At 45.0% G+C, this 26,586-nt stretch overlaps 1 pseudogene; it reads left to right on the top strand.

Annotated features, from left to right (window-relative positions):
- The first annotated feature begins 3,562 nt into the window (after window positions 1–3,562).
- LOC147959604 (uncharacterized) lies at window positions 3,563–20,664 on the top strand (annotated as a pseudogene).
- The last annotated feature ends 5,922 nt before the right edge of the window (window positions 20,665–26,586 follow it).

Here is a 26,586-nt window from a genome sequence, read left to right as displayed (position 1 = left end):
TGAGGTCACTCTTCATTATCTCACGTGCCCCCACATACCCTCGCCTCGCTCGCCTCCCCCAGTACCACTATTCCCTCGCTAGTCGCTCCAGCACCGACAGCCTTCCTTCGGTCGCTGCGTGCTGTCACTCAACAGCGGCATGGTGGCGCTTGACGACCAGTTTGCCGGCAATGTGTTGATGGTAACCATCAAAGGTGACCGGCCTCCCGTCTCGCCGGATGACCTTGTCAAATATCTTGGCATAGCGCACGGCATCCAAATAAGTGACTTGCTCGTCAAAGTCTGTCCGCCACCGGCTGATTTCTTCGTCAGGTTCCGGACAACTTTCGACTACAGTCGTGTGTTCGAATCTTCCCAGCGTTTGTTCTATGATGGCGCGCTGGTGAGCTATGATCGGTGGCACCCAGGATGGGGCTCGGTGCCCTCTGAGCTTGAGTTTTTAACAAAGCTTACCTTCCATGGCATGCCTCGATGTGCTTGGAACAGCGAGTCCATGAATGAGCTTATCAACGACCTTGGAGGTGAGCTCGTAAGTATGTTTGTTCCTCCAGACAGCCGGGCTCTGACGGTTATGGCATGGATGAAGAAGCCGTCCACCATACCGAAGGTGATTGCTGTTGAGATACCAGTGCAGGAACCGGGGTTGTACTATTCATCGCCACCAAGGCCGCCACGGACCATGTTAGGGATGTACCTGTATCGAGTGTTCGTGCATGTCGAAGAAGTGGTCAATCCATCAATCAAAGTCCTGCCGCCGCCACTGGTGCCAGGGTTCGTCGATGACGTCCATTACAGGAGTCAACGTCAGACTTTCCCCGTGTTTCTCGGAATGATGGATGGCACAGGGCCTACTCCATCGCGCAGCGGAGGTCACTGCTTCTTTGGGAGAAGAGGCAGGGTTGGCTGCCTGGATGTGCTCTAATTTGAGGTAACAACTGAATCTTGTCAGATACTAGTTAAATCTGAGCTATGGGTGTGAAGCACTGATGTGCCAGTACATTTGATTGTGACCTGTTCTAATTTTGTACCTGAACTTTTTTTAGAAAGGGTTGTACTTCAACTTAATGTGCTAGCAAAACTTATTGTGTTGTCTGTCTGTTTTCTTTGCATAGCATTCAAGATATTTCCATGTCATTGATAAATACGATGAACTGTTATGTACGAGTTCGTTGGTTTCAACATAGCCCTACCCGTAGCGATCCACTACTTCCATCCTGATTGTGCCGCCTGCGTGAAATTTTTGTATGCAAGTTCAGTGTGCTATGATGTTCTATATGATTGTGTCAACTATATAAGTTTTTATTGAGCATCAGCAATGCGTATGGCTGAAAGATGTATTTACGAGCATCGACTGATGGGTCTATCTCTCTCTCTCTCACACACACACACAAGTGGGCCCCATTGAATTATTTCTTTGCTCGTGAAAGCTTTTAATTAGGTTCCACTGTAATCTAACTTTTTTCTTAAGTTATTAATTGAGCTTAGTGACTTCAAAAAGTTGTACAGAAGCCTTGTTTGGGCCTTTCCCGCGTTGCTAAATGTGGGCTGAGTAGCCATGTTACATTGTACTGTACTACACATGCCTTTTTTTCAACATCAGCAATGCAACTAGGCCGATAGTTGTACACAATATCCGGGTCAACTTTTATTGTCCGCCCCGTTGGGCTGCAAAGTTTCCTAGGAGGTATGCATTAGGCTTAACAAGAAAATGGACTTTAAGAAATAATAAATGGGATGTAATTATAATAACTGGGCAGTAACTATAAAAAAAAGCACCAAACGCGTAATTAGTTTAATAAATATATTATTTTTGGAATTTGAAAATTTTAATTTCATTACTTGTTGCGCGCGCAATATTTTGTTGGATTTTAACGAAATAAAACTTTATTTTGACATTATATTTAATCTGACTAGAAATTTAGGATAAAAATATGTCGGATCCCATAAAAATGTGGGAATTTTTTATTCTGTTTTGAGCGGTTGGTTGAAATTATTAATCGTTGTAGAAAATGGGATATACTTTTAACAAACAGTAAATGGGCTGTAGTAAATTCCTTTAGAATTAAAAAAATGGGATGTACATTCTTACAAATCCCAAATGGGGTATATGTTCTCTGCCACACACTTGTGGGCCTTCTAAGTTGACGCGTTCCCTAAAAAAAACTAAGTTGACGCGTTTGCAAGGCTTTGTCAACAACACACGGTTCTGGCAACTGTGGCCGTTGGATGTCTATCCAACGGATGTCGTGCTTCTTCTTCAATCTTGGATATTCTTGCTTCAGTCGCCCAGAAAATGATTCCTCCGCTTGACATCTGGGGCGCACCGTTTCGGAGGCTGACCCGTGGGCCTACAAAGTTGACACATACCAAGGGCTTTGTCAACTTAGTCAATATAAATGATTCTAGATGCAGTGACTGTACGATGTCCATCCAACGGTCATAGTGCTTCTTCAACCTCTGGTCTTCTTCCTCCAGCCGACCAAAGCAGCGCCGGTCGTGCCGCGTGCTCCTGCCTCCCGTGGCTGGCTGTGATGTCGCGGAGGCCTCACCGCAACCTACTACTCCCACCGCTGGCCAGGCCATCCCTCTACTCACCCACACCCCCTGTTATTCTGCGGCGATGGCAGCCTCACACCACAGTCGAACCAGTGAACCCTCGTACTCCTCTCCGCACGGGCTTCCACTATCGCGTCTTCCCCGGCTCCGCGTCTTCCCCTTCCTAGGCCTCGCCGTCGTCCACCGCCCTGGTGCTCTCGGTGCGGCGTGGCCAACGTGGTCAAGGAACGGCTTCCATCGGGCGTGGACTGTACGTGGAGAGGCTGACAGCTGGGTCCACGATGGCGGCAAGGAAGTGCCTCCTTATTACGCGGAAAATAATGATTCCTCCACCCGACAGCAGGGACCCACCGGACACGCCACCGTATTTCGCGAAAAAACATTTCCCCCTGACTGCTGGGACCCACCGGACGGGCCACCGTATTGCGCGAAAAAAAGGTTCCCCCCACTGTCAGCTCGGATCCATTGGAAGTGCCTCCTTATTACGCACAAAAAATGAATACTCCCCCTGCTGGTCGGGACCCACCTTGGTGGGAGGCTAACTTGTGGGCCTACTAAGTTGACGGGGATGGAGTGCTTTGTCAACTTAGTCAATATGAACGATTCTAGCTCCAGTGACCGTACGATGTCCATCCAACGGTCATAGTGCTTCTTCAACCTCTGGTCTTCTTGCTCCAGCTGCCCAAAGCAGCACCGGTCGTGCCGCATGCTCCTGCCTCCCATGGCCGGCTGTGCTGCCGCGGAGGCCTCACCGCGCCCTACTATTCCCACCGCTGGCCAGGCCCTGCGGCGACGGCAGCCTCACACCGCAGCCGAACCAGTGAACCCTTGTCCTCCTCTCCGCGCGGGCTTCCGCTGCCGCATCTTCCCCGGCTCCGCATCGTCCCCTTCCTAGGCCTCACCGTCGTCCACCGCCCTGGTGCTCTTGGCGCGGCGTGGTCAACGTGGTCGAGGAACGGCTTCCATCGGACGTGGACTGTACATGGAGAGGCTGACAACTGGGTCCATGGCCGCAACAAGGTAAGTGTGATGCAGAGCATCCTATGGACATCACCATGTCAAGAGTCCGTTTGGCAAGTGACACATGCGACATCTACTTCACATACATAAAGGTGAATAATCACCTTTACACGTGCCCACATGACCCCTTCGAGGATGGTATACTACATGATACTTCTCCCGTGTGCATGCATAGGTATTGTCGGAGCTTCACGGATGTTGAGGAGGAGTGCAAGCACCAAGGAACAACTACACCATCCGCAAGGGAAGCATGGAAGCGACGACGGAAGAAGACGGAGAACAGCTTGCAGGCCCCGGACATCTGGCCGTTCCCGAGCCCTCGGACATCCGGCTCCCAGCCCGGAAATCCGGCCCCTCCGAACCCGAGAGCAACATGTGCCACCACTCCAGCCCGGACATCCGGCCTCCCCAGCCCAGACATTCGGCATCGCCTGAAAGCCCGGACATCCGGCCCGACCAGCCCGGACTTCCGGCCTCCCCTGTCTGCGCATAGTGAAGGGCCGAGGCCCGTGTATCCCTTCTCCCCCTAGACCATATATACTCCACCTCGTCCAACTTTCTAGGGTTAGCGTTGGTTTAGCTCATTTGAGAGATAGAGCTATGCTCATCCATATCGGATCTACTACACGAGAGAGACCGCGGCCTCTACGGAGAAGATCCCTTTGGATTCAAGACCCCTCTTTAGAGAAGAACATCAAGACCTCCTCACGGAGAAGACCAGCTACCCTTGTATCATCCTTGGTTGATTGTATACCGTGTGAATCCTTTGTGTTCATGGATCTAGCACATGTGTGACTATTTCTTGTTGGTTGAGTGATTCTCTCATGTTTTCCCTTGTGATTTCCCTCGTTTCCCCCCTCATGTTCCTCGTGTTCTTCGCGGGATCTGCTCCTTTCGTGAAAGATCGGGCAATTAGGGTTCTACCATACATCATCTTGGTATCATGAGCCACGTTGATCACGATTTCGGAGCCTCCCCTCTTTGTTTTCTAGCCTAATTTCGTTTATTTCGTCCAAAATTCGAAAATCCCCACCAAAAATAGCCACCAATTTTTTTGTGACTTGTTGGTTTTGATGATGTTTTGTTGATTTTGATCCATGGATTCATTGTGTCTTGACTAGATCTATCTTTCCCCCAAGTTTACCCACTTTCCATCCACAAAATCCATCAAATTTTGCCCTTGGAATCATCAATTTCCGCCCCCAATTCAAAAATTTCCGCCCCAAACGAGACCTGGATTCGTCGGGCCGGACATCCGGGCCTCAGGCCGGACATCCAGGCCATCGGGCCGGACATCCGGTCCCCAAGCCGGACATCCGGCTCCTGGAGCGCCAAATATGCACAGTTCTAGATATCAGGTCCCAGATTTCCGGCCCCGAGCCCGGATGTTCGGCCCCTGACATCTCAGCCATCCCCGTTTCACCATTTTGTCCATAACTAATTCATCTGAGTCCGATTTTCGCGTTCTTTAGCTCATTGAAAAGATCTTGACATCCCCTTCCAACAAAAATACTACCATAACCATTTGACTCCATCAAATTTTTGGAACTTTGGCATCTTTTCCTAGGGCTTCCACCACAACCTCCGCATAACCACCACTGACTACCGCAACCTAACCAATTTTGTTCCTTATAGCATTTGTGGTTGCTTGAGTAGTGATTCGAGTCTCCTAAGGTGTTTAGGATACTTAGGGACGATTGCTTCTTCATCAACCACCACCACCACCATAACTTCCGCATAGCCCACCATACACTTCCACCACCCCGACTTAACCCAATTTTGTTTGTGTTGTGAGTTGTGTCTCCTAAGGTGTTCAGGCTACTTAGGGACCGTACTTCCAACTCCGACACCGTGTATAGCCAACCTTACTCTCAACTTCTGCATTGCCTACTAGTATAACCCATCATTGCACTTCCACAAAACCACCACCGCATTCCCGCTAGCACCATTTGACATTTGACATTTGAGATTTTGAGTTCGCGGTTTTTCCATTTCCTAAGGTGTTCCGGCTACTTAGGGACGAGTCTACATCATATTGGTATCTCCATCAAATCACCGCCACTCATCATCGCCAAGGACGGTAACCTCCATATCATCTTGGTATCGTGGTATCCCTCCATTGTATATTCCCTTGCCATTGCATTGATAACCCCTAGCCCATTTTGCCTCACTTGCCTATCGAGACTAGCCATTTGAGTATTGCTGGCAACATTACTTGTGCACATTAGTGATCTACACCATACATTGCATACATACCATATCATATCGGTATCATATCATCCCTTGTGCCTCAAGTTTGTTCCCGCATATACACAATAGCTATCTTGGTTTGTGCATTTCGCAAAGTGGCCATACAAAAAAAGAATAAAGCTTTTAAGCAAAATAGAAAGAGCAAACAAGCTTGCAAGCAACTGCCATAGCATCATACCACATTGCATATAAGATTGTCATATCCGATCATCTTGGATCATACCACCGGAACATCATATACATAGCATACTTGGGATAGAAGTCGTTGCATTTTTGTCTCCTATAGGTTGTGCACAAGTGTCATATCCGCGTATTGAGAAATCGTGCTAGCGTCTCTCTAGAGTTGTGCAACAAGAGCATTTTCTGTGGACTCCACATTTTGAGCTCATCCTTGGTTGCATGACCCCATTTATCTATCCTTGTGTGCATTTCCATGTGCCACCCATATTGCTATTGGTCTACTTGTTTCACTTGCGAATTTGTGAATCTCTTTCAACATTATTGACTCTTGCTAACATTTTGCATCAATTTTTTGTGCCAGTATCCTCACCGAGCTCCACCATAAGCCTTATTTGTGTAGGTGTGAGAAACCGACAAGAATTGGTACCAATTGTGCTATTTCCTTGTCCACATTGGAGTGATCATTGATCCACTTTCAACTTCGGTCAAGGTAAATTTGGTATTCATTCTTCTCTTTCTCCCACTCATATTTGCTCGAGTCTTGTGATGGATAGGCAAGGCATTTCATCTTCGGTCTACAACAACAACGACGAGTTCGATGCCATGCAAAACTCCACCGACGCCAAGATGCAAGCTCAGATGGAGGAGATCAAAGCCCTCATCAAGTCCTACAAGCGGTCTTCCTCATCTTCGAGAAGATGCTCAAGAGCACATGCCTCCGAGCTACCATCTCCAGCAAGGTCATATCAGCATCGACACCATCACCACCATGAATGTGAAGGTCAAGAGCTCAACACCAACAACCGCTCAACGTCTTCACCATCGCCCTTGGCATCTTCGCCAAGCGACTTCAAGGCATCTTCGCCTACGGACATACGACATCTTCGCCCACAAGCACCTCAAGAGAAGCTCCTCAAGCTCAAGTCCGCGACTTCCATGAGCTACTACGACCTCGACATCGACCATGAGATTCCTTTCTATGGGACTCAAGAACCCGAGGAGTATCTCGATTGGGAACGTTTGATGGATGACTACCTCAAGCTACATTCTATGGGACTCAAGAACCCGAGGAGTATCTCGATTGGGAGCGTTTGATGGACGACTACCTCAAGCTACATCAAGTTCCTCTCGAAGATCAAGTGAAGTGCGTCACAAGGAACTTCCGCGACTTCGCATCCACATGGTGGCTTCATGCACCTTCAGAGACCTACGACATGAGTTGGCGCAAGATGAAGAGAGCTTTGCGGCGGGAGTTCGTGCCCCCAACCTACATGAAACAACTTCAACGCCAATTGGAGAACACCATCCAAGGATCCAAGACCATCGACGAGTACTTCAAGGAGATGAAGAAAGCCTTGCGACGAGCCGGCGTGGACGACCCCATTTTGATGAAGTTCCACTTCATGATGGGATTGCACAATGACATCTCCAAGACGATCTTCCTTGAGAACTACAAGTCCCTCGAAGACAACTACATTGGTGCTCTCAAGGCGGCACAAGAACTCATGAAGCTCAAAGCTTCTCCACCCCAAGCTCACTCTGCGACGACCAAGCTCCATGAGAACGAGCATGAGGCTAGTACCACCATGATGTCCAAGCCCAACGAGCTCCAAGACGATGCTCCCAAGTTCGACTTCACCGCCATCCCTCTTTGTGGCATTGATGATGCCGAGTCTACTTCGACTCTTTTTCAAGATGGTGCGGCAACAAGTACGACTATGGAGAACCTCAAGGACCAAGCTTTGGAGGCGAGCGACAAGGTGGCGAGCAAGGATGATGCTTCCATCTTTGGAGGCGAGAGTGATGATGTTCCATCTTCGGCATTCATCCACGGCGACGACGAGGAGATGGTTGAGCATGGGATTTTCCCTTCGACCACGGCGACATATGATGACTTGAGTGACTTTTGCCACCATATTGAGAGTGAGAGTGACTTCACCACTAGACCCATATATGATGTGTTTCCACAATTCCCATGTGAGGAGAGCCAAAACCCCCACCTCTTGAGTGAGATGAGTGACTCCACCATATGTGAGTTTGAGCGCACCTATTTTGAGGGAGTGAGTGAACCACCACATAAAGAGAGAGAGTGTGTCATAGTTGATAGGGCATGTGAGGCCTCTTCGATTTCTAACGACTTAACCTCTACCTCTATTGTGTCTTCTCATTTGGTACTAGGTGCCATCTATGATGACGTGCCGATTCGTGATGACTTCGTCCTCCCTTTGGACAAGACGATGGCCATGGTGGAATATGATGCACCCCCCACATGGTTCCATCAAGATGAAGATGACCACCATTTGGTGTTTCCCACATCACCTACACCACATGACTGGAATGACAAAGGTAACATAGGTGAAGGTGATGCTCTAGTCCCACTAGTGGACATTCTTGACGTTGATTGCTTGCATGATGTTGATCAACCTATTTCCATGCTTCATGATAGTGTGACTTCCCCGTGCGATGATTTACCCATTTGTGATGAGTATCATAGTTGCCATGTGAAGTCTATTAGTTGTGATGCCATGTTACATAGGATTTCTTGTGCTAATTCTCTCGGTCACATCATGTTTGCCAATCCGCTTGACTTGTCATATGCTATGCATGAGATCGACCACATGTCATATTTGCAATCTCTTCATAGTGACTATGCATATGCCATTAAGATTAACCCAATTTGCACTTATGGCATATATGACAAGCCCATGGTTATTGACATTTGTTTTTCTTGCGATGGTATTGATATGCTCCCTTTGCATCCTTTAACGCATATGCCCTGCCATGGCCACCTAGCTTCGGATATGCATTGTTTTGTATGTTGTCCATTTTCTCCATATGATGTTTCCATTATTGCTCATGAGGAGACCCCCATAGTTTCCTCATACATTTTAGGAGATTTTGATTCATCCCATTCATTGCATGATCCCAATACTTGTGTGCACAATATGCTCCCCATGAATAAACATGCTATTGATGTGCCTTATACTTGCACGCTCAATTTGTGTACCCATCGTGTCATACACAATAACTATTCTTTCATGATGGATGACATGTTCTTATACCATGCATCAAATTTCTTTGAGCGATGCTTATCTTGTGCTAACTCTGACGTGCACATACACATCATGATGGATGATGTGTACATTTACCACACACACAATCTCTTTCGTTTGTGTCTCTTTTGTGTAGGTACCCACGAATTCTTTTCAACCTCGCAATCCCACGAGTTGACAAAACGAGCTCTAGGGAGCAATGATGACTTGGGATCCCATGGATTGTCTTTCCCACCACTCTCTTCGCGCAAAGACTTCGCGCATTTCTTCTACATGACCCTCACTTGGCTATGGGTTATTGTCCATTATATATCCTTTGCCAATCTTGCCATGTTCACTTTGCATGATATGTTCATTACTAAGCCTTTGCCATGCATTTGTGACCCATGCTTTGCATTACACATGATAATTGATTCTACTACTTGTATGTGTATTTGCAAGATTGGTGGAGATATTGCCTGTTATTGCCATGTTTGCTTTGTGCCCCATGCCTATGATGATACTTTCATCTTGCTTTGTGTTCGTGCTTGTGATATGTCATGTGCATTGCATATGCTTATTATTTGCTCACATGACATGATTGCCATGATTTCCTTTGGTATGTTGCATCTTTGCACTACTAGCTTGCACGACTTGATTCTTATGATTGCTTGCCTTGTTGCATCACCGATGATTCATACTTGCTCACTTCATGTTGTTGATGACAACCATCTACATGCTTATCACATGGTTGTTATTGCTTGACGTCATATATCTCCATATGTTGCCTCCCTCATGCTAGATGATTTGCCATGTATTGAGTGCAATTATGCCTTTAGTCTTGATAATGAGTTTGCCCCCATAGAATTCTCGCATATATTTGGAGATTTTGACATTTCTCTTGTGAAGCATGCTTGTCTTACCTCTTTGCACCATATACCTAGTGCCATGAATATTGCCGTTGTTGCGTCATATTATTCATGCACTTGTGCTTCTAATGGTTATGTGCAAGAGAAGAGACCCATCATGATGGATGATGTGTTTATCTACCATGCACATACGTTCTTGGCCTTGTTTTGTGCATGTGTAGGAAACTTGGACCTCGTGTCAGCTTCCACGTCACGTGAGTTGACCATTCGAGCTCTTGAGAGCGAACCACCTCCTACCACTACGATTCTACATCGCACTTGCTTGTACTTCGGCATTGTGAAGGACGCACAAGGACATGCTTTCAAGGTGATATCCTTCTCTTTTGAGAACCCCCATACCATGAGCATGGATATTGCGGATCATACTACTTGTGTTGCTTGCACCATGAGACTTGATTGCACACATGTTAGAGATCTTGCTTCAACTTGTCATTTTCACCGTTCCATGCATCATGATATTTATGCCTTGTGTGTTGCATCCAATTCTTGGATTACATGCTCCTCTCATATGTTTGGTTGCAACAATGTCATCACTTCACATCTGCCATGTCCCATTGATTGCTACATGCTTGCCTTGATTGCCTCACACATGATGAACAATTGCTATTTCCATTGTGTTGAGTGCCACACGATATTCACTACACCCAATGCACATTATGCTTGGATTGTCTTGCACTTGACCCATGTGTTTAGAAACTTCATTTTATTTGGTGTTGTGAATGATTCCTATGCCTACCATAGACCTTTCATTGAGCAATTTGCCCATGCTTGCTATGATCTTGAGGTAGATGCTTATTCTCTTGTTACACATATTTGCATCACTACCTCACATTTACATGCTTCTCCCCATGATATCTTTGATTGTGCTCAATTTATATGCTTATATGCCATGTCACAATCCTTTGTCAAACCATATGCTTTGCATGATGACGACACTTGTTTGGTCAATCACCTCTTGAATGCTTGGTTTTGCACTAACGCTAACCACATTTGTTTTTCCATGTGTTTGTTGTCTTTGCTACTTTTGAAGGAATCCCAAGATGGTGCGACATTGGAGAGTGCCCATTTCGAGCTTCAAGATGACGAGAACTTGGTGATCGACCACTCCTACATGGTGACGCCATCTGTTTCCCATGGTAAATTTGGATTTTGATCCGAGGTCGGATCTTTCCCAAGGGAGGGGTGATGATGCGGAGCATCCTATGGACATCACCATGTCAAGAGTCCATTTGGCAAGTGACACATGCGACATCTACTTCACATACATAAAGGTGAATAATCTCCTTTACACGTGCTCACTTGACCCCTTCGAGGATGGTATGCTACTTGGCACTTCACCCGTGTGCATGCATAGGTATTGTCGGAGCTTCACGAATGTTGAGGAGGAGTGTAAGCGCCAAGGAACAACTACACCATCTGCGAGGGAAGCATGGAAGCGACGACAGAAGAAGACGGAGAACAGCTCCCAGGCCCCAGACATCCGGCCTTTCCAGCCCGGACATCCGGCCATTCCCGAGCCTCCGGACATCCGGCTCCCAGCCCGAAAACCTGGCCCCTCCGAACCCGAGAGCAACAAGTGCCACCACTCCAACCCGGATATCCGGCCTCCCAGCCCGGACATCCGGCATTGCCTGAAAACCCGGACATCCAGCCTCCCCTGTCAGCGCACCGAGAAGGGCCGAGGCCCGTGTATCCCTTCTCCCCCCTAGACTATATATACTCCACCTCGTCCAACTTTCTAGGGTTAGCGTTGGTTTAGCTCATTTGAGAGATAGAGCTACGCTCATCCATATCGGATCTACTCCACGAGAGAGACCACGACCTCTACGGAGAAGATCCCTTTGGATTCAAGACCCCTCTTTAGGGAAGAACATCAAGACCTCTTCACAGAGAAGACCGGCTACCCTTGTATCATCCTTGGTTGATTGTGTACCGTGTGAATCCTTTGTGTTCATGGATCTAGCACATGTGTGACTATTTCTTGTTGGTTCAGTGATTCTCTCGTGTTTCCCCTCGTGATTTCCCTCGTTTCCTCCCTCATGTTCCTCGTGTTCTTCGCGGGATCCGCTTCTTTCATGAAAGATCGGGCGATTAGGGTTCTACCCTACATCAAAGTGCCTCCTTATTACGCGTAAAATAAATATTCCTCCACCTGACAGCAGGGAGCCACCAGATGGGCCATTGTATTTCGTGAAAAAAACTTTTCCCCCTGACTGCTGGGACCCACCAGCTACATCTTCGCACGCAAGGAAGTGCGTCCGGGAAAAAAAATGATTCGCCCCCCTGACTGCTGGGACCCACCAGCTACATCTTCACACGCAAGGAAGTGCCTGACAGTCGGAACCCACCTGGTCGAAGCGTACGTAGCGTTGTCATTCTGGTCGCGAACGTGTACATACATACTGGTCAATGTAGAGGCACGCACATGTCGTAGTATAGGCACGCAGATACCATGTACACGTACGTACAGCCGCCAGTGTGCAAGAAAGAAAATACGGCCACGTATGTACATACGGGCAGGGTCTCAAACGCCTACTCGCGCATACGTACGGCCAGGTCTCGTGTACATGGCTGGGTCGAAACAGAGAAACAGCGTCGTCGTCGTGTTCATGGGGAGCCAACCGGCTGGGTCAGAACAGAATGCGTCGTCGTGTTCATCGGGAGGGCTTAGACGGAAAAACCGATGGAAATGAGGCCTGGCGTATCGTAGAACGGAGGAAATGGGCTTGTGTTCGATCGGCCACGTTCAAAACGGGATCCTGTTCATCGGGAGGGTTGTGGCATACCGCAAAACGGAGGAAACGGACCTCCTACAGTCGAAACGGGGGTCTGTTGATTGGGAGGGGTGTGGCGTACCGCAAAATAGAGGAAGCGGACTTGTGTTGGAGTGCTACGGTCGAAACGGGGGTCCTGCTCATCGGGAGGGGTGTGGCGTACCGCAAAACGGGACTCCCTGGGATACATTTCATCTCCACCGTCAACCCCCTCCAGCCTCCACGGGCTACTGTTCATCCACCGTCGACCGCCTCCAGCCTCCACCTGTGACTGTTCATCCACGGCCTCCTGTTCATCCAGCCTCCACCACGCGCTACTCCACGGGCTACTGTTCAACCAGCCCTCTCCATGGGCTCCAGTTCAACCAGCCCTCCACGAGCTACTATTCATCCAGCCCACAACGGGGTGGTCCGGTTCATCTAGCCCCAACCGGCTTGATCGATCGGGGTCCTGTTCATCCAGAGGCAACACCACGGGGTCCTGTTCATCCACCCCCACCGGGAACTGTTCATCCAAACCCCCCAGCAATGCTCACTATTCATCCAGAGGCAGCATCGATCGGCTTCAGTTAGTAGCAGTAGCGAAGGAATCGCTTGATCGTGTTCAGTTAACAGCCATCGATCGATCGCTCAGGTTCAGTAACAAATAGCCTGCAGTGCAATCGCTCAGGTTCAGTTAGAACCCAACGCCTCGCTCAGGTTTAGTTAGATCCCAACGCCTTGCACCCACGCGCGTGCGTGTATGAGAGAAACATGCATCGCTTGGCCCCGACCACCCACCGTAACCGGGAACACCCTGATATTTTCCTTGCCCTCGCTTCTACCACAGTTGTTTCCGTCATGGATGACCCAAAGAATGTCATGCAGCTGCATCTCTGGCCCACCCAGGACGAAAAGCCCATTTTCTGTCATGATTTTTTTGTCATAGAAGTAGGACCCCACCACATCGATGATGATACCGTGTTTTGTCACAATTATTGTCATAGAAGTGTCATAAGTATGACAGAAAAAAATTTCGTTCGACCCAAAATGTCACGGATGTGTCTTTTTTTTGTAGTGAGTACGAGGGTTCATTGGTTCGGCTGCGGCGTGAGGCTATCGTCGCCGCAGAATAACAGGGGGTGTGGATGAGTATAGGGATGGCCTGGCCAGCGGTGGGAGTAGTAGGGGCGGTGAGGCCTCCGCGGCAGCACAACTGGCCATGGGAGGCAGGAGCACGCGACACGACCAGTGCTGGTTTGGGCAGCTGGAGCAAGAAGATCAGAGGTTGAAGAAGCACTACGGCCGTTGGATGGACATCTTACTGTCACTGGAGCTAGAATCATTCATATTGACTAAGTTGACAAAGCCCTCCGTCCCCATCAACTTAGTAGGCCCACAAGTCAGCCTCCCACTATGGTGGGTCCTACCTAGCAGGGGAGTATTCTTTTTTTGTGCATAATAAGGAGGCACTTCCTTGCGTGCAAAGATATAGCTGGTGGGTCCAAGCTGTCAGCGGGGAGGGGGGCGTTTTTTTCATGAAATACAGAGGCCCTTCCGGTGGGTCCCAGCTGTCAGGTGGAGGAATCATTATTTTGCGCGTAATAAGGAGGCATTTCCTTGTGTGCGGCCGTGGACCCAGCTGTCAGCCTCTCCACGTACAGTCCACTTCTGATGGATGTCGTTCGTTGACCACGCTGCGCCGAGAGCACCAAGGCGGTGGACAACGGCGAGGCCTAGGAACGGAACGACAAGGAGCCGGTGAAGACTCGGAAGTGGTTGCCCATGCGGTGGGGAGTGTGAGGGTTTACTGGTTCGGCTGCCATCGCCGGAAAATAACAAGAGGTGTGGGTGAGTAGAGGAACGGCCTGGCCAGCGATGGAGTAGGGTGGGGCGGTGCGGCCTGTGTGGCAGCACAGCCGACCATCGGAGGCGGGAGCAGGCAGTCCCACCGCCGCTGGTTTGGGCGGCTGGAGCTAGAAGATGAGATATTGAAGAAGTAGCACGGCCGTTGGATTAACTTCCAACGGTCACTGCTGCTAGAATCATTTTTGGACTAAGTTGACAAAGCTTTTCATACATGTCAACCTAGTAGATCCACAAGTCAGCCTCCAAATCTGTCCCAAACAACATACAACCCGAAATTTCTAGCCAGATTCAAATTAATTTAAAAACAAAATATAACTTAATTTATATCCAATGAAATTTTACTCGCACAAAACAATAAAATTTAAAATATCAAAATCCAAAAGGAAAAAGTATTTCGGAACTAATTGCGTGTTTGCTGTATTTTTTTATAGCCCATTTCTTATTACTTATAGCCCATTTCCTGCGCAAGCCCTAATCCATCCATCCTCATCTTGAAAGATTTCCGGCCTAGCAGGGCGTAGAAAAAGCAAGTAGGCCTACGTTGGTTATTCTGCAAAAAACAAAATAATGGGCTAGCCATTCTCAGAAAGGAAAAAAAACTGGGCTGGTCATGTGGTAAACATATGAAATAAAAGCCTGGGCTAGAAGGGCCACAGCTCCCGCAGAACCCAGTTGATACCCTTCTCCGTCTCGAAAAAAACAAAATTACTGTGCGCGCTGCTGGGTCCCTACTGTCATCCTCACCATGTACAATCATCTCCTTATTCCTCTCAGTTGTTGACCATGTTGACAACACCGGAGGGCGGCGCCGCGGCGAGCGAACTAAAGCGGAGGACGATGGTGAGGCCTCAGACGGGAACAAATAGGAGCCGGGGAAGATGTGCAGAGTTTTACGGTGCGATGTGGCCATGATGCGTGCGTGGCAGCACGGCCAGCCATGGGAAGCGGGAGCAGGCAGTCCCGACGGCGCTGGTTTGGCTTTGGAAACTGGAGGAAGAAGAGACTGAAGAAACACGACAAACGTTGAATGTCAATCCAACGGTCAACGTTGGCACAATCATTTGTTGACTAAGCCGACACCAAGTAGCATACTTTTTGATATATAGGAAGAAGAGAAAAATTGGGCTCGTTTTCCTGATAACATTCCCGAACCTACGACCGTTCGATCTTGCTTCGCAACTAAAACTGCGAGGAAAATGCGTTTGTCTGCCGTCCTCCTCCCATGGAACGTTCGCCACATAAGTGACTGATACATCTCCAACGTATCTACTTTTTCTCATACTTTTCCTCTTGTTTTGGACTCTAATTTGCATGATTTGAATGAAACTAACCCCCGACCGACGCTGTTTTCAGCAGAACTACCATGGTGTTGTTTTTGTGCATAAATAAAAGTTCTCAGAATGGAACGAAACTTTTTGAGGATTTTTTATACCAATAATAAGAATTTCTGGAGCCAAGACCCACAGGAAAGGGGGCTCCTGGGTGGGCACAACCCACCAGGGCGCGCCCCCCTCTCCTAGCGTGCCCAGGTGGGTTGTACCCACCTGGTGGCCCCGCTCATGACCCCCCTGATACTATAAATTCACATTATTCCAGAAAAAAATCAGGGAGAAAGAATTATCACGATCCACAGGACAGAGCCGCCGCCAGGCCATGTTCTTCCTCGGGAGAGCAGATCTGGAGTCCGTTTGGGGCCCTAGAGAGGGGGATCTTCGATCTTCATCATCACCAACCTATCTCAATCGCCAATTCCATGATGCTCCCCACTGGGAGTGAGTAATTCCTTCGTAGGCTCACTGGTCTATGAGGAGTTGGATGAGATTCATGATATATCTCCGTCGTATCTACTTTTCCAAACACGTTTGCCCTTGTTTTGGACTCTAACTTGCATGATTTGAATGGAACCAACCCGGAATAATGCTGTTTTCAGCAGAATTGCCATGCTGTTATTTTTGTGTAGAATTAAAAGTTCTTGGAATGACCTGAAAATCGACGGAGATTATTTTTAGAATATATAAAAAATTCTGGAAGAAGAATCCATGTTAGGGGGCCCACACCCTGTCCACGAGGGTGGGGGCACGCCTACCCCCCTGGGCGCGCCCCCCTGCCTCGTGGGCCCCCTGACGCTCCACCGACCTCAACTCCAACTCCATATATTCGTGTCCGGGGAGAAAAAAATCAGAGAGAAGGATTCATCACGTTTTACAATATGGAGCCGCCGCCAAGCCCTAATCTCTCTCGGGAGGGTTGATCTGGAGTCCGATCGGGGCTCCGGAGAGGGGAATCCGTCGCCATCGTCATCATCATCCTTCCTCCATCACCAATTCCATGATGCTCACCACCGTGTGTGAGTAATTCCATCGTAGGCTTGCTGGACGGTGATGGGTTGGATGAGATTTATCATGTAATCGAGTTAGTTTTGTTAGGGTTTGATCCCTAGTATCCACTATGTTTTGAGATTGATGTTGCTATGACTTTGTTATGCTTAATGCTTGTCACTAGGGCCCGAGTGCCATGCTTTCAGATCTGAACCTATTATGTTTTCATGAATATATGTGAGTTCTTGATCCTCTCTTGCAAGTCTATAGTCACCTACTATGTGTTATGATCCGGCAACCCCGAAGTGACAATAATCGGGACCACTCCCGGTGATGACTGTAGTTTGAGGAGTTCATATATTCACTATGTGTTAATGCTTTGGTCCGGTACTCTATTAAAAGGAGGCCTTAATATCCCTTAGTTTCCAATAGGACCCCGCTGCCACGGGAGGGTAGGACAAAAGATGGCATGCAAGTTCTTTTCCATAAGCACATATGACTATATTCGCAAAACATGCCTACATTACATTGATGAATTGGAGCTAGTTCTGTGTCACCCTATGTTATAACTGTTGCATGATAATCACACCTAACATAATTCTCCATCACCGATCCATTGCCTATGAGCTTTTCATATATTGTTCTTCGCTTATTTACTTTTCCGTTGCTACTGTCACAATCACTACAAATCCCAAAAATATTACTTTTGCTACCGCTGCCACTACTATCATATTACTTTGCTACTAAATACTTTGCTTCAGATATTAAGTTTCCAGGTGTGGTTCAATTGACAACTCAGCTGCAAATACTTGCGAATATTCTTTGGCTCCCCTTGTGTCGAATCAAAAATTTGGGTTGAATAATCTACCCTCGAAAACTGTTGCGATCCCCTATATTTGTGGGTTATCAAGTCCATTTTCTAGCGCCGTTACCGGGGAGCATAGCTCTATTCTTTGAGTCACTTGGGATTTATATCTGCTGGTGACTATGAAGAACTTGAAAGATCAAAGAACCAAGATTTTTCCCTCAACTACAAGGGGAGGTAAGGAACTGCCATCTAGCTTTGCACTTGATTCACCTTCTGTTTTGAGTAAGCTTGCGACACCTAAACCTGTTTCTGCTATTAATTCGGATATGTCGCATGTTATTGATGATGCCACTTCTGCTATGCATGATACTTATGATGAAACTACTTCTATGCTTGATACTACTATGCCACTTGGTGAATTTCTTGATGAACAACTTGCTAGGGCTAGAAAGAATGAAATTATTGAAACTAATAATATTGATGAAAGTGATGATGAAGATTCTCCCCCTAGATATGAATTGCCTGTTGTGCCTGAGGGTTATGTTATGGATGAAGAAACTGCTAGAGACTTCTTAGCTTGCAATGATAGAAGTGATCTTAAGAAACTATTAGCTAAGCTGAAAGAAAAATCTCTAAATGCTACAATGAAATATGATCCTGCTTATGCTACTTCACCTATCTTTATTACTGATAAGGATTATTCTCTGTTGGTCCTGATATAATTACTTTGGTTGAATCTGATCCTTTCTATGGCTATGAATCTGAAACTGTTGTGCCACATCTTACTAAATTAAATGATATAGCTACCCTGTTCACTAAAGATGAGAAAACTCGCTACTATTATATCCTTAAATTATTTCCGTTCTCATTAAAGGGTGATGCTAAGATATGGTTTAATTCTCTTGATCCTGGTTGTGTGCGTAGTCCCCAGGATATGATTTACTACTTCTCTGCTAAATATTTCCCCACTCATAAGAAACAAGCTGCTTTAAGGGAAATATATAATTTTGTGCAAATTGAAGAAGAGAGTCTCCCACAAGCTTGGGGAGGCTTCTCCAATTACTTAGTGCTTTGCCTGATCATCCTCTCAAGAAAAATGAAATACTTGATATCTTTTATAATGGACTAACCGATGCTTCCAAAGACCACGTAGATAGTTGTGCTGGTTGTGTTTTCAGGGAAAGAACAGTTAATCAAGCTGAAATTCTATTGAATAATGTGTTGACCAATGAAAATAATTGGACACTTCCTGAACCAACTCCTAAGCCAACTCCGAAGAAAAGGGGTATTCTATTTCTTAATCCTGAAGTTATGCAAGAGGCAAAGAAATCTATGAAAGAAAAATGTATTAAAATTGAAGATGTTAAGACTTTACCACCTATTGAAGAAATACATGGTCTTAATTTGCCGCCTGTTGAACAAACACACGGTTTTGATAACCCAACATAGGTAGTAAAGTTAAATTCTCTCTATAGATTTGATAAATGTGAAATCCCATTTACTAAGTTTGCTAGCCCATGCTTTGATGAGTTTGATGACTTTATGGTTAAACAAGAAAACTTCAATGCTTATATTGGTAGACAATTGAAACACAATGCTGGTATGCTTGAACACTTGGGTGATTATATGGCTAATGTTAAAGGTGAACTTAAACTTATTAGTAAACATGCTTCTATGGTTACCACTCAAGTAGAACAAGTGCTTAAAGCTCAGAATGATTTGCTCAATGAATTAAATAATAAGAAGAATGATAATGTTGTTAGAGTTATGACTAGAGGTGGTAAAATGACTCAGGAACCATTGTATCATGAGGGCCCTCCTAAGAGAATTGAGCAAGATTCTTAGAGAACTAATGTTGAGGCACCTAGTCCTTCTAAGAGGAAGAAAAAGAAAAATGATAGGACTTTGCATGCTTCTAGTGAACCTGTTGTTGACACACCCGAGAATCCCAAGGATATTTCTATTTCTGATGCTGAAACACAATCTAGTAATGAACATGAACCTAGTGATAATGTTAATGATGATGTTCATGTTGATGCTCAACCTAGCAATATTAATGATGTAGAAATTGAACCTGTTGTTGATCTTGATAACCCACAATCAAAGAATCAACGTTATGATAAGAGATACATTTTTGCTAGGAAGCACGGTAAAGAAAGAGAACCATGGGTTCAGAAACCCATGCCTTTTCCTCCTAAACCATCCAAGAAAAAGGATGATGAGGATTTTGAGCGCTTTCCTGAAATTATTAGACCTATCTTTTTGCGTATGCGTTTGACCGATATGCTTAAAATGAATCCTTATGCTAAATATATGACAGATATAGTTACTAATAAAAGAAAGATACTGGAAGCTGAAATTTCCACCATGCTTGCTAATTATACTTTTAAGGGTGGAATACCAAAGAAACTTGGAGATCTAGGAGTACCAACTATACCATGCTCCATTAAACGAAACTATGTTAAAACTGCTTTATGTTATCTTGGAGCCGGTGTTAGTGTTATGCCTCTCTATTTATACTGTAGACTTGATTTGAATAAGTTGACACCTACTGAAATATCCTTGCAAATGGCTGACAAATCAACTGCTATACCTGTCGGTATTTGTGAGGATGTGCCTGTTGTGGTTGCAAACGTTACTATCTTAATGGACTTTGTTATTCTTGATATTCCTGAGGACGATAGTATGTCTATTATTCTTGGAAGACCCTTTTTGAATACTACAGGGGCTATTATTGATTGCACCAAAGGCAATGTCACTTTTCATGTTAATGGTAATGAGCATACGATACACTTTTCGAGGAAACAACCTCAAGTCCACAGTATCAACTCTATTGGAAAATTTTCAACAATCACTATTGCAGGTTTTGAATTTCCTCTTCCTACTGTCAAGAAGAAATATGATATTCTTATTGTTGGGGATGTGCATATCCCCGTTGAGGTAACCTAGTGTTATTCGAAAATTCTCTGGTTTCATGTTATTTGAAATGAGTTTGTTAACAAGACCTGATCAACCTTGTTAGTGGATTCCTTTTGATGAGCATGAGATGGATGAAGTTAGAAAACACAACTCGCTGTACCCTCTTTTTACTTTCTGTTATTTATATTAAATAAAGCAAAAACAGTGTTTTTTGTCTGTTTTCTGAATTATCCTTGTAATAAAAGATACCTCGAAAATAAAAGTTCTCCAAATGCCCTGAAAATTAAATATGATTTTTTTCTAGAATATTAGAGAATATCTGGCACTGAGAACACACGAGGGGGAGCAAGCACCTGGCCACGATGGTCCAGGATGCGCCCCCCTGCCTCGTGGGCCCATGGTGCGCCCCTCCACTTATTCCAGCCACCACACAGTCCTACTTCCTCCCCAAAAAATCACCAACCAGCTCAAACCCGAGTTCTTCCTCATCTTGGTGCCATTTACTATCCCCTTGCTCAAAGCCCCATTCACAAAACTGCTTTGGGGGACTGTTCTTTGGTATGTGACTCCTCCAATGGTCTAATTAGCTTTTGTTCTACTGCTTTATTCATTGCATATTTTTGCTGCCTAGGTGACCCTATTTTTGATCTTGCATGTCAAATTTATATGGTCCCAAGTAGTTCTAATGCATGATATAGTCTCTAGGCACTTGTGGGAGTAGTTGCTATCAATTTTGTTGAGTCTGATTCACTTTTATTTTGAGTTGCTAAAAATTTCAGAAATTTTTAGAAAAAGATGAAGAGATTTTTGAGGGGCTCTTCGAGCCGAAGCTCGAAGGATAAACAAAGTGAAGAGAACAAGAAGCCCAAGTATAATCTCCCTCGTACTGCGGAGGTTCGGCCGCGTGAATGGCCTTGTGATGATTTCTTGAGAGAAGCCGGGATTCATGAAGATTTTTATTATTTGGCTGAGAATCCAGGCCTCACCGCCTTCTTCCACGACCAACGTGAATAGTATCTCTTGCTCACCAATATCTTTGTGCAAAACTTTCATTTCCATGCTAGGAGCTCACCACCTTCGGTGGAATTTTATTTATATGATGAGCATAAGGAGATGTCACTTCGTGATTTTTGTCGGGTTTGTTTGATACCTTTTGAGGGAAGCATAGAGGAACCACATCATGATGATGTGGAGGGGTTTATTGATATGATTGCTGTAGGGGAAACGAGGAAAGTTTTCGATGCAAGAATCACTAGCATACATTTTCCTATTCTATGTTACTTTTCAATATTTGCTAGTAGATGCTTAATTGGTCGGGGAACTGTGGGAACCTTAGTGCTCCTGATATTGTTATTTTGAGCCATGCCTTGTTTCAAGATACTACCTTCAGTTTAGGCGCTATTGTTGCCAAGCGGTTAAACCTGAACCGTACTAAGGGCCCCGTTCTTGGAGGCATCTTTGCCTCACGCCTAGCTGCACACTTTAACATACCCATCAGGCATTATGAGAAAGAGGAAAAGTGGCTGCCTAATATTTTTCTAGATTATAAGAGTAAGGTAGCACATGATTTTATTGTTAAGAATAAGAAGAAGTTGCTTAACTATAGACTGATTTTTGGTAACAATAACTTTGAGACTATTACCTTGCCTGCTCCCTCTTTGTTTAACATATTTTCAGGCAAGTACCTTGTTTTAACGGAGGACGTTTATGCATACTGGAGTGTGACACCAGCTCTAGAGCCTGAGCTGGAACCATCCCAGGACTCTTATCGATAGTCAGTTTATCAGTGGAATCCGGAGGAGATTGCCAACCAGTGGCACCCAGAAGACACTCCCCCTTAGACCGGAGAGAGCTACTTCGATCCATGGGCATAGAACAACTTAGGCCAAAAGCCTAAGCTTGGGGGAGAACAACTTAGGGACCCTTACCGACATTACATTCATGCTCACACACTCATGCTAGTTGTTGGTGCTCATACTTTTTCATTGTATCATCCATGATAGTTTCTTTCCTTTTTGGCTTTCTTCTTGTGTGCCTTAATAAACCTTAAGAAAACCAAAAAAAATTAGTTGGAGCTTTCAGTTAGTTTAATTTTCGTTGGCATGTAGTAGTAATTAAAAAGAAAACCCAAAAAGATTTCTCGTTCTTCTTTTTCTTGTTGGGAGCTTTCCTGTGTAAATAGTTTTGTTTCTTTTCTTTGGGGGTCGAGAGGAGAAGACCATAATGAAAATGTTGAGTGGCTCTCATATGCATTATTGTTGATCTAACAAAGAGCCCATATTACCTTGTCTTCTCTCTTGAATTGAATGCTTGCAGATTGTAGCTTAGTCCAATGCACGTACACTATTATTATTTTCCACACTATTCGGTCGTGCAAGTGAAAGGCAATAATGATGATTATATGATGAACTTATTGAGATGAGAAAAGCTGGTATGAACTTGACCTCTCTTGTTTTTGTAAATATGATTAGTTCATCGTTCCTGATTCAGCTTATTATGAAAGAAACATGTTTGCAATGACAATTAGAGATTATAGTTGCTTATGCCATGCTTAATTAGCTAGGAGTTTATAATAGTTTACCTTGCGTGCCAACATGCTATTAAAATGGTTGTGATGTGGTATGATAGGGTGGTATCCTCCTTTGAACGATTCGAGTGGCTTGGCTTGGCACATTTTCACGCATGTAGTTGAAACAAAATCAACATAGCCTCTATGATATTTATGTTCATGATGAATTAAATCCTACTCATCCTTGCATTCGATGTTGATTAATTTTAATGCATGTTCATGAGTGTTGTCGCTCTCTAGCTGGTCGCTTCCCAGTCTTTTTCTAGCCTTCACTTGTACTAAGCGGGAATACTGCTTGTGCATCCAACTCCATAAACCCCAAAGTTGTTCCATATGAGTCCACCATACCTACCTATATACGGTATCTACCTGCCGTTCCAAGTAAATTTGTATGTGCCAAACTCTAAACCTTCAAATAAACATTCTGTTTTGTATGCTCGAATAGCTCATGTATCAACTAGGGATGTCTGTATCCTCCATGCTAGGCGGGTTATTCTTAAGAGGAGTGGACTCCGCTCCTCACTCACGAGAAAATGGCTAGTTACCGGGATGCCCAGTCCCATGCTTTATGCAAATCAAATCAAAATAACGGCAAACAAAACTCCCCCGGGACTCTTGTTAGTTGGAGGCACTCGTTGTTTTGAGAAATCCATGGATTGATGCTTGTTGGTGGAGGGGGAGTATAAACTTTACCATTCTATTTGGGAACCGCCTATAATGTGTGTAGCATGGAAGATATCGAGATCTCTCGGTTGCTATGTTGACAATGAAAGTGTACTGCTCAAAATATTATTCATATCTATTTAAAAACCGAGCTCTAGCACCTCTACAAATCCCTGCTTCCCTCTGCGAAGGGCCTATCTATTTACTTTTATGTTGAGTCATCATCCTCTTATTATAAAACACCAGTTGGAGAGCACCGCTGTCATTTGCATCCATTATTGTTAGTTTACATTGAGTATGACTTGACCGGATCTCTTTTATCATGAATTACAATGTCTAGTTAGTCCTTGATATTTAAAGGTGCTCTGCATTTATGTTTTGCGGTCTCAGAAAGGGCTAGAGAGATACCATATTGTTATTTCATATTATGATTGTTTTGAGAAAGTGTTGTCATCCGAGATTTATTATTATTGCTCGCTAGTTGATTATGCCATCTATATGAGTAAACATGAGACCTCAATGTTATTGCGAATGTGGTTAGTTCATAATGTTTGCTGAAAACTTGAATGCTGGCTCTACATATTTACAACAACAAGCGCAAACAGAGTTTGTAAAAGTTTTTCTTTATCACTTTCAGTTTATCAACTGAATTGCTTGAGGACAAGAAAAGGTTTAAGCTTGGGGGAGTTGATACGTCTTCGTCGTATCTACTTTTCCAAACACTTTTGCCCTTGTTTTGGACTCTAACTTGCATGATTTGAATGGAACTAACCTGGACTAATGTTGTTTTCAGCAGAATTGCCATGGTGTTATTTTTGTGCAGAAATAAAAGTTCTCGGAATGACCTGAAAATCAACAGAGATTATTTTTGGAATATATAAAAAATAATGTAAGAAGAATCCACGTCAGGGGCCCCACACCCTGTCCACGAGGGTGGCGGCGCGCCTAGCCCCCTGGGCGCGCCCCTGCCTCGTGGGCCCCCTGACGCTCCGCCGACCTCAACTCCAACTCCATATATTCGTGTTCAGGGAGAAAAAAAATCAAAGAGAAGGATTAATCACGTTTTACGATACGGAGCCGCCGCCAAGCCCTAATCTCTCTCGGGACGGCTGATCTGGAGTCCGATCGGGGCTCCAGAGAGGGGAATCCATCGCCATCATCATCATCAACCTTCCTCCATCACCAATTCTATGATGCTCACCGCCGTGCGTGAGTAATTCCATCGTAGGTTTGCTGGACGGTGATGGGTTGGATGAGATTTATCATGTAATCGAGTTAGTTTTGTTACGGTTTGATCCCTAGTATCCACTATGTTCTGAGATTGATGTTGCTATGACTTTGATAGGCTTAATGCTTGTCACTAGGGCCCGAGTGCCATGATTGTTGATCTGAACCTATTATGTTTTCATGAAAATATGTGAGTTCTTGATCCTATCTTGCAAGTCTATTTTCACCTACTACGTGTTATGATCCGGCAAGCCCGAGGTGACAATAATCGGGACCACTCCCGATGATGACCGTAGTTTGAGGAGTTCATGTATTCACTATGTATTAATGCTTTGGTCCGCTACTCTATTAAAAGGAGGCCTTAATATCCCTTAGTTTCCAATAGGATCGCGCTGCCACAGGAGGGTAGGATAAAAGATGTCATGCAAGTTCTTTTCCATAAGCACCTATGACTATATTCAGAATACATGCCTACATGACATTGATGAATTGGAGCTAGTTCTGTGTCACCCTATGTTATAACTGTTGCATGATAATCGCATCCGACCTAATTCTCCATCACCGATCCATTGCCTATGAGCTTTTCATATATTGTTCTTCGCTTATTTACTTTTCCGTTGCTACTATCACAATTAGTACAAACCCCCCAAATATTACTTTTGCTACCGTTACCACTACTATCATATTACTTTGCTACTAAATACTTTACTTCAGATATTAACTTTCCATGTGTGGTTGAATTGACAACTCAGCTGCTAATACTTGAGAATATTCTTTGGCTCCCCTTGTGTCGAATGAATAAATTTGGGTTGAATACTGTACCCTCGAAAACTGTTGTGATCCCGTATACTTGTGGGTTATCAATTCATCATGTAATCAAGTTAGTTTTGTTAGGGCTTGATCCCTAGTATCCACTATGTTCTTAGATTGATGCTTCTATGACTTTTCCATCCTTAATTCTTGTCACTTTGGGCCTGGGTGCCATGATTTCAGATCTGAACCGTTTATGAATTCATCATTATATCCTTGTTTTAGATCCGATCTTGCAAGTTATAGTCACCTACTACCGTTATGATCTGGCAACCCCAGAGTGACAACAACCGGACCCACTCCCGATGATGAGCGTAGTTTGAGGAGTTCATGTATTCACTATGTGTTTATGCTTTGTTCTGGTTCTCTATTAAAAGGAGGCCTTAATATCCCTTAGTTTCCAATATGGACCCCGCTGCCACGGGAGGGTAGGACAAAAGATGTCATGCAAGTTCTTTTAATAAAGCACGTATGACTATTTACGGAATACATGCCTACATTATATCGATGAACTGGAGCTAGTGTCGTATCACCCTAGGTTATAACTGTCTCATGATGAATATCATCCAACAAGTCACCGGTCCAATGCCTACAAATATATCCTTATTGATCTTGCTGCGTTACTACTGCTATCATCACTGTTATGCTTGCTACAAATTACTGCTACCACTGTTACTGTTACT

Source organism: Triticum urartu, chromosome 7A (assembly GCF_056163025.1).
Source record: "Triticum urartu cultivar PI428250 chromosome 7A, HENAU_Tu73, whole genome shotgun sequence".
Taxonomy (NCBI): domain Eukaryota; kingdom Viridiplantae; phylum Streptophyta; class Magnoliopsida; order Poales; family Poaceae; genus Triticum; species Triticum urartu.
This window is presented reverse-complemented; position numbering and strand designations above follow the sequence as displayed.